General features: G+C 25.1%; 1 long non-coding RNA gene across 1 annotated transcript; it reads left to right on the top strand.

Moving 5' to 3' along the window:
- Positions 1–347: 347 nt before the first annotated feature.
- On the top strand, positions 348–2,770 carry LOC114916700 (uncharacterized). Its single transcript, XR_003805282.2, has 2 exons — positions 348–1,740; positions 1,907–2,770. It is a non-coding gene; the product is annotated as an uncharacterized LOC114916700 (long non-coding RNA).
- Positions 2,771–10,448: the final 7,678 nt, after the last annotated feature.

The following is a 10,448-nucleotide window of genomic DNA, read 5'->3' as shown; positions in this document are numbered from 1 at the left end:
AAAGGAGTTTGTAAAGATTTTTATAACCTCTATTATCAAATTCGATTGTATTTAGTATAATTATTTATTAATACTTTAAAATTATCAATAAATAAAAAATATTTTTTATAATATAAATTATTTATCATAAATATAAAATATAATTTATATATATTTAAATGTAATATTTTACATATATAACTTATTATAAATTTTAATTATATTATATATAATAATATGTATATATATTGTACAAACTAAGATATTAGTAGTGATTAAATTCAAAATAAATTATGAATGATGGTTTATTTAAAATATAATTTATTTATTTAAAATGCGGAACCAAACATGCACATGGTTGGGCAATACTATGATGTGGAAAATGAGCATGTTTGTTGTGGCGTCAACCCTCCGCCATTGAACTTGAAATTAGGGTTTAGGGGAGATTACAAGCCACATAAAACTGGGTACAGTACCATATACAGCTAAGTCCAACCAATGGGAATATAGAGAAAGCAAATCACCAATTACATATATATTTTCAACCAACTCATCCTTCTATCTCTATATATATAACCTTCATCTACTGTTACCATTCAACACTTCTCTCTCTTCCCACCCTTTTTTTTTCTTCTCTCCTTTGCTTTTCTTTTCCTTCTCAGGTTTAGATCTCAGGCGTTTTGCGACATATGCATTTAATATATTCTTTATATCTCTTCTTCCCGATTCTACTCTGATCTATAATCTATTTCCACCATACGTATATATAAATATGAAATATCTAGATGTATACCCTTATTTCTTTTGAGAACTTCTTCCTATATATGGATTTCCCAAGGTACGTGAGACTTTCCCTTTTGAGTTTTCTTTTCTTTTCTTCTTTTAAGCTTTTTTCCCTAAGGGAAAGTATGGTTCTTTTTAATCGACACAGCAAAACCTGTAGATTCTAAAAGTATAGTTATTAAGTGGCTTTGAATCCCGTTTTGTTTTGTTTGGTTTTCTTCGATCTTTGGAGGTTCTGAAAGTAAGCGCTTTTGTTGTTGAAATTTTCTTGTTTTTATTTTTTTTTAATTGGGGTTTTGGCTTTTGTTTTGTTCTTGAGGTATGAATTGAGTTCATGTGGTTAGATTCCATTCGGGTACCCAACTGGCCTCGTGTGCCAAACACACACTAACCACTTGCAACAAGCCACATCAGCTACTCCTCGTGGCCTTGCTGCTAAAATTGCACATAAAATCTCAATTTTCCGTGTCCTCTCTTTCTTTTCTATTTATTACCCTCTCCTGCTTTCTCTCTGTTTCATGTTGTTCCCCTTTTTTTATTTTCTCTCTGACAATTTTCCGTGAGATTAATTGGACTTCACTCTTAGAGTAAGCTATTTAGCCATATCTAAGTTTCACCAAGATTGGTAATAATGCTAGCTAGCCTCTAAATATATTATACACATACTTTGTTTTTCTGAAGCTATAGTTGCATGGAGAGGTTGACAGTCGTTGTTTGCGGATGTAGCATCATCAAGATTCACATGCAAATGAAGGTGGATGGGACTATGATGCAATCTAAGCTCTGACCCAATCTATCCATTGGTCTTTTTGGAGTGAGAATCTTGATGATGCTGCATCAGCCATAAACGACTTTAAAAAGGTGTATAAGTTTAGCCCCAATAAAAGAGTGGAGATAAAAAAGAAACAAAGTGATAGGTCTACACACAGCTCAAACTTCCAGATACTGTGCCCATGACCATGATGCATAACAATAGAGGTGACTCTTTCTGCTTTACTTGTCAGGACGGTTTTTTTTATGTCTTTTGCTTGCAATTTGTTCTAGTGCCAAACTTTTATTTATTCACATTAAGCATGGCCTTCCTTGTCTATGTTTTAAGTATATTATTATTGCACACTAATTAGCCCTTTTGCAATATTTGCAGACAGTCCTAGGTTATCGAATATTGGCTATTTAGATTTTGGAGGCTGAGTGGTGCGGCTGTTGTTAGGTCCCTTATGTGCTGACTTCACAGATCTATGAATATTCCTTTTCAACATAAAATGGTGTCTTTTCAGTTTCTTAATATATATTGAATCATCACTTTATCCAAATCTGGAGGCAATAAAGACATACACACACTCACAATACAGAGGGTATGAGAGAGAAATTAATATTTGGATTTTAGGTCGCTGATCGAGTGGTGTTCATGTTGCCTACATTATTTTTTTAATATTTTTATGACTATGGCTTCAGTTAATTATCAGATCCATTGATCATAACTATCAAATTCGATATGGTTTGTACTTGTACCAAACTGATCTATAAAGAGGATTTTTGATTTGTTACCTTGATTAGTGATTCTTGTAGTTAATTTTCTCGGTTGGAGGGTGGGGTTCCCGTGTGTACAAGCTTTGTCCTTGTTAAAACATTTAATATTATATGCAGGAATGAAATATATTTTAAGTATGGACATTCTTCCAAGTGGCTTGCATCTGAGGATCACTGAAAATTGAAGCTGGCTTGGGAATTGGATATGTGCCAAATCACGGATTTGTCTTAGATTCATGTCAAAGGCTTTGGTTTTAGCATGCACAAAATCACTATAATGAAGCCTTGGTAAGTAATCTCAGTATATATCAGCAGAGATATTTCAAGTTTTCGAATTTCAACCCATTCTTATATATTATTGCTCAAAGATAAGTACTAGTTGATTTTTATTTTAGAAAATGATATACATATGTTTTCAATATATTGTTCAGTATTGATGACAGTGATGATTCAGTCTATTCATGGAAATTTGTGTTCTCGCATCGCTGTCCAATCTGGGTTCACATATTTTTTTTCCATTTATTGAAATTATGCCACAAATATACGCTCTTCACTACTACGTTGCCCTTCATGTTCTCTCTCTCCATTGGTAGAGGATACAAGGGCAATTATTTTGTTTGAATTTTGTCTGACATACACGCAGTTAAGGATCGCAGTGTCTCCTTTTTGCTATAAAAGTTGAGAAATTATTTTTGTACAACAAAGATTAATCATGAGACATGTAAAAAGAGAAAAAGAATTAAATTAGAGAACCATAAAAGTCCTGTACACTCTTATTATTCGATCATTGACTGTTTATAATTTTTTTTAATGGGATTGGTAATTTGGTACACATGGTTTGATAGATAAAAAAAAAAAATTAAAAGTTAGTATTTTAAAAGTTATATATATCTAGGATAAATTTTTAATTTTAAAATGTTTATGCTTAACAGTATATCAATTAAATTTGTGAAAAAAATAATACTCCATCAGTTTCATTTCTTTAGTGGTTTTAGCTTTTTTTTCTTCTCCAAAACAATTGATGTTTTATAATTTCAATAACAAAATTAAATATTTTTCTTAATTATACTTTTATTTAATAAATATTCTCTCTACCAGCGGCTCACTTTTTTTTTTTTTTTTTTTTTTTAACTAGAAAGTGGGTTACTCAATCAATGAACACACTGGTATTAATTCTACTCAAAATTGTGTATCTATTAAATATCTCTTTGTCTGTGTGCATTAAATTTAAAGCACTGAGAAATGGGAAGGAGGGAGGTACTGTAGTATTTTTTGCTTCAATAATCGATTATACATAATAAAATATAATCATAATGAAATTTTATATGAATAAATTTGTTGAAAAAATATTTTTAAACATTCAATTTTATTTAATTAAATACAAAAAACAATTTTTTTGTAGCAAAAACATCTTTAAGGAAGAAAAAGCGGTTGAAAAATAATTATAAACTTTAAACTTTCAGCTTCATGAAAACAGAAGAAAAAATTGTTTAAAAAATTGTTGTTCCAAATCTAGTCATTTTTTATTCTTTTGCAAATAACTTTTTTTTTTATTCTAAAGAACAACGGATGTGTGGGATTATAATTTTTCTCAAATATGCTCTAATTAGTATTTGTCACTTTTAAATCTTTTAATGATATCCTTCTACTATCCTTTTACTTATTGAATAAATAATATTGAACATTTTTCTTGTTTTTAAGACATTAAATGTGTTTATTTTTTATTTAGTTTTTTTTACAATAAACTAAAATTATTAGTACGAAAATATAGTAGAAGCCTACAAGAAAATTGTAATATAGTGATACACATCTTATAGTGATACTATATATGTCACTAAAAATTACATTTATTCACACAATAAATACAATATATGTTGGTATATGTTAAAAAATGTATATATAGACTATAGTGACACATAAAATATATTGTTGAATCTCATTAAAAATTAACACTAAAATTATGTGTAACTATATGTCAAATAGATATATACCTACATGTATTATAGGTATAGTGACACTTTTTATATATCACTATATATAACATTTCTTGTAATAAAGAATTCAACATTATCCATTTAGTGAAAATTTAAAGCAGGATTATTATCTCTTAACTAATAAAATATTGGGTACTAAAATAAAATCATGTAATTATTGAAAGGGAAAGATTGACTGAGTAAACAAACCAAATTGGCCGAGGGTTGAATATCTTGATTCCATTGTTGCTCTTATACCTAGGTTGTTATTGCTGCTAAATGTAAATCTCTATGGTAAACTATATATAATTAAACTTTGGCCAAATTACTATTTGATCGTCGAGGCAAATAATGTAGTTAGCACAGTGATTAACGACTTTAAGTAACCAACTGGTTTCAGTTGATCAGTTAAAAGAATATTATAATCAAAGTTAAGGAGTTTAATTTGCCATTTACCTCATCATTCATTCCTTAGATCTTTTGCAATTATTCATTTCTTATATATGCATTAGTTAATCAGGATTGTAATTTGTCTGCATTCATATATATATGAATTGTGATATGATGCATAAGTTAATTCATGACTTGATATATATACTGGAAAAGGAGTGAAGCTAAAATAATAACAATAAATTAAAAACTAATACTATCATCTGTGAAGGTATATCATGTTACAACTCGTCTCAACTAATTAATTAAAAAAAATTTATAACCTCACCTTTTAGAAAAATATGCTTACAGTGCTTCCATTTCTGATTGGACATGCTCTTAATTTCATGCAAGATCAAATAAATTACGGAACCGCTTATTATTTAAACTTGACCTGAAGATAAAAGAAAGGTGATTTTAAGAATGTATATGAAAAAAGAAAATTATATTTTTTGACAGAAAAATTAGATTTTTGATGATCGATTATAAAGTAAAAAAGTAGTTTTTTTAGTTATTAATTATAAAAGAAATTTTAGATATGGTAGTTATAATTATTTTGAAAATAATAAAAATATTTTAATATTTAAAATAAACGCACTATTGTTTTTAATCATGAAAAAGAAAACCCACTAGAACAAAGCAATTAGATAAACTACATGTTTCCCCATTCATTAGCATCGTGCTGTTAGCATTTCAGACAAAGTAACAATATCATTCATCATAATACTCTTATGATTATATGCTGCTGTTTTGAAATCTAATTACCCTTATAATTACTAGTCATATAGAGATTGCTGGGACACCTTCGCATGTTATGCTCAACATTATAATACCCTTCTATCACTAGCTTTCTATCTTTTGGATTCAACATAATTTTCTCTTTTTAGAAAGCGGACATAATTAAATTAAACGATCACTTTTAAATATGTATTGAATGTGTATATGAATACAGTCTTAAAAAGTTTCTAAAAGCTTTTTTACTAAAAATTTTGAATATTTTTCGGTAAATAAAAACTCTTAAAAATCCTTATAAACCTGTATACATAAACAAATATTATTTGATTTCACATTATTCAATGCTATCATTTTCATTTGATTGAAGTTTTATTTATAATTTTTTTTTCTTACATCAAATTTCAACTGATATCATTTTCATTTGATTGAGGTTTTATTTATAATTATTTTTATTTGATGTATTTTCCTTCACCTTGTTTTTTTTAAGTTTACTTAATATTTCAATTATCTAAAATTTATGATATGCGTTCATGGTTATTTATATAATATGTCACGTGATTTAATAATTTAATTAAAATGCACTGTAAGAAATTATTGAATAATGTTTTCTGTACACCAATTATTGAATGATGTTAGGTCATTTGTCTTAAAAAATATAATGGGACCTATAAGTTGATTCGTTTGACTTGTGGCCCAAGAGGAGTACTATAAGACAAGGCTATTTTTTTGGCCACACAATTAAGTTGGTTTAACTTGGCTTGAATTAAAAATCTTTTGACATGATGTAATTAGAATTTAGAACAATTGGACCCGTTCTGTTCTGGCACTATTGCCTCTACTTGGGAGTGAAAAAAAACGATAAATTTATCGCAAAAGTAATTACTATGATCCAAACACCAAATTTTTTGTTGATGAGTTTAACTCACTATGATCCAAATTACACACTCTAAACTATTTCAAGGAACCATAGTTTGAACTTTAACTTAGGTTGCTCAATACTTATTATGACTAAAGTTCCATATTTCGTACAAAATGTTGTGAACGAGATTCTTGTACTGCGATGTGAGTCATTATCATTAGAGGTACAGATTGATCTTCGTGCATGAACTTTGAAAGTAGAGAAGACGGTCTCATGCTTCTTTTACTATTTTCTGCAATAAACATGAAGTTCTAGCTACCCTTATAAAGATTCTGATACTGATGTTTGATAAGAAAATGAAGAAAAATGTTTTTAAACACATTATGTTTGCATTGCTCCTTCTGACGTTAGCATTGCGTAGTTATCATTGAAATTCTGCGTCACCATTGGTGCGTCACATTTTTTTTTTTGGAAAACAGGAGGGATTAGAAAGTCACATGCATATGATGATCGAAATACAAACAAATTTCGTAACAGCTTTTTCAACAGATGTAAACGTCTATTTTTATTTTATTTTTTATTTATAGATTGAGGTGGAAGAAATAAAAAAGATAGCAAAAAATCAAAAGAAAACAGGGACAGATATAATAAATAATATGATAAAATAAATAAAGATATAAAAAAGAGTAAAAATAAAATAAAATAAAAATTATATATATAATTGTTTCTTTTAACATGAGATCTTGATATTGTGCGCTTAATCTCCTAAATGCTTGCTTTAATTTATAATAAACTTCGATATGTTTTAGTTTATATAAAAATCTTTAAAAATTAAATAAATTAATATAAAATTATATTTTTAAGTCCTCAAAATATTAGATTCTTATAAAATTAAATATATTTTATTCTTTTATTCACATTTTTTTACTTAAAATGTGTTCTTAATTTTTATATTTATTCGTCCATGATCTTTCTTCTTCTTCTTTTTTTTTTTCCTTTCTTTTTATGCTAGCAAAGATACAAGTATAATTAAGGGCATAAGTAAGTAAAGATAATGTACAAATTCAAATCAATCTAAATCATCCAATGAATTTAGTTTAATTTTTTTTTCAAGGTTTGAATTAATAACTGATTTAATTAAAACTCGATATGAGTTGAATAACAAGTTGTGTGTTCTAGATTTTTGACCTTTTCCGAATCAATAAAAAATAATAATAATAATAATAATAATAATTTACAAGTTAGTGTTACTGTGTTAGTAATGCTGAATATTCACTTTTTCCTTCTCATGACTCGGTGCAACAAAACAATATATTTGTTATAAATTTTATTTTATATTAATATTGATTATTTGTGTTAATTACAGTGTAATAAATTCATCGATTTATTTTAAAATTTAATTTGTATTATTATTTATTTCATGAATTGATAACATTGTATTTACATAAAATATTTAAAGAATTCAAATCTATTATGAAATATTTAAATTTATATATAAAAATAATAATGCTACTAAACTAATTGACTCGATCTAATCTAATTCATTCATGATTGGATTGAGTTGAAATAGATTTTACAATAAAAATGAATAAATTTAATCCATCTTGACTTGTTCTAATAGACCAGATTATATCACTCATACGTGTACTTAATATGATAAACATTTAATATAAATTTTTCAATAATTATTTTCTATTTTTATGTGTCGAGTTTTTGTTATTGTAAAACTTTTTTACTATAAATGACCAATTGTGTTTTTTTTAATGCATTGCAAAAGAAGTATTTACATATTATAGTTTGTGTTCTATAATATCTAAATTTTCTTATTATGATAGTTGTCAGACATTTATATTTTATATGTTTATAAAATTATGGTTAAAATAATATTATAATTTCTTTACCTTAAAAATAATATTATAAAGTTAAACATTTCGGTTTAAAACTTTAATATTTTGTTAATAACTAATTTCATTGATAATTATTAAAAAAGAACATTTGATAAATCAAATATTCATATTCATATAAGTATATTTTTAATAAATAAAACATTTGAATTTTTAATTTAATAATTCATACTCTTCTAGCAACATAACTAAAATCATAATGAAATTAAAACAAAAAAGTACATAAACATTAAAAAATAAATAGAAAAAAATGAAAAAGGAAAACAACCAAATAGAACCTCGAGATGGATGTTGCCAACAAGATTTTAGTGATGGTTGATGTGCATTGTTATTTATGTTTTTATTGTAATCAATTCGAAAGAATATTAAGATGTGAAATTACCAAAATATGAAGAATATTTAGGCCGATTATAATTTTAACATAATTTTATATTCTTCTAGAGGTAGATAGAACTGTGACAATCGATTTATAAAAAATAAAAAAATAATAAAAAAAAAACTCTGTAAAAAAAGCTATTTAAATTATTTCAAACATAGCTTACTTTAAATTCAAAGCTTTCAACCTTTTTCAATGAATGTTTACTTGCTAAAGAAGAAAGTTATGAATCTCTTGTCTATAAATTGGATTTTGTAGCATGAAAACTCATATTAAAAAAAATCCATAAAATTAATATCATATATTCATAAAACATGAAAAAAAAATTGTGGATAAAAATGAAAAAAAAAATATTGACATGTGCCCTCACGGCCTCACCCATCTTCCAAGTAAGTCAAAGAAAATAAAAATAAAAATGACCACAGAAAATTCAATCCATTTTTCTTTTAAATAGGAAATTGTTTGGGGATTATTAACACAACCATACCAAGTCATACTCCATTAATTGTCTATTCATCTTACTACAATGTTTAGAACTACAATAAAATATTAATGTACAACACTTACAACTACAATAAAATATTAATGTATGAAAAATGAAACGACCAGCGTAATGAGCAATAAAATCTCATTAAACCTCTCCACATTTTATGTTTTAACACAATAAAAACTTCATTTATGGGAGATAAAAAGAGTAATACGAAAAAAAAATTAAATCTTATTAAAACATGTATTAGGTGCACATTTTTTAATATTACAACAATATTTATATTCAAAATTATTATTATTATTTTTATTTTTATTTTTATTTTTATTAATAATTTTAATACATTATATAAATATTTATTTATTAATTATTAATATTATGTTATGAATTTTTATGGATATTTTTTCATCAGTATTTTTACGTATTCAATTTTTTAATATTTCTAACATTTAATATAAATATTTGTTAATATTATATAAGAAAGCTTTATGAAAAATATATATATTCATTTTTTATGTGAATTTTGTGGAAAATAATATTCACACTGATATTTATATTTTTTATTTGAAATATTAATATTAATTATATTTTATATGAAATATTAAGAGTTATTATAAATACGGTGTCAAAAAAGAATTGATATAAATATTTTATTTGAATACATAAGTGATTTTGAACATAATAATTAATAGTTTATACGCATTTTATGTAAAATGTTAAGAATTAATATAAATACTATACATGGATTTTTAATATATTAACGTTAAATTTAATATAATAATTAATATTTTATGTAATAATAAATATACTTTTATGTGAATTTCTTTCACATTTAATTTAAAACCGTCACAATTAACAGTTTCATGATGTGGTTACAGTTTCTATTTTAAGGTTTTATATAAATATTTATCAATATTTCGTTATAAAATTTTATGGAAAAAAAAATATGTATATTATCTAAATATTAATTTTATATAAATATTTATATATATATATATATATATATGTATAAATAAAACGTAATAATTAATATATTTTTATGTAAATTTTCTATCAATCTTTGGTTATGGACCATTTCATGGGAAAAAATAGTACTAATAGTTAGTAATTAGTAATGAAACGTTAATGTAACATTAATTAATATTTATTTACATTAAAATTATCAAATACATATTTTTAATCCAATTCTTTAGTTATTTGCTTTTTAGCATAAAATATTTATTTTTATATATTTTAGCGGGAAGGTTTGAAGACAAAGAAATGTGACAAAAGTTATATTGAATTTAGTAAATATATTAATTTGTTATACATTTACAATAATTTACATGTTGAAAAATAGTACATATAATATTTAGTAATATAAATCTATAATAATTTGTATATAAAAATTGTT

The sequence above is a fragment of the Cajanus cajan genome, chromosome 10 (assembly GCF_000230855.2).
Source record: "Cajanus cajan strain Asha chromosome 10, NIPB_CcT2T_4, whole genome shotgun sequence".
NCBI classification, from domain to species: Eukaryota; Viridiplantae; Streptophyta; class Magnoliopsida; order Fabales; family Fabaceae; genus Cajanus; species Cajanus cajan.
The sequence above is the reverse complement of the archived record's forward strand: the minus strand, read 5'-3'. Positions and strand labels throughout refer to the sequence as shown.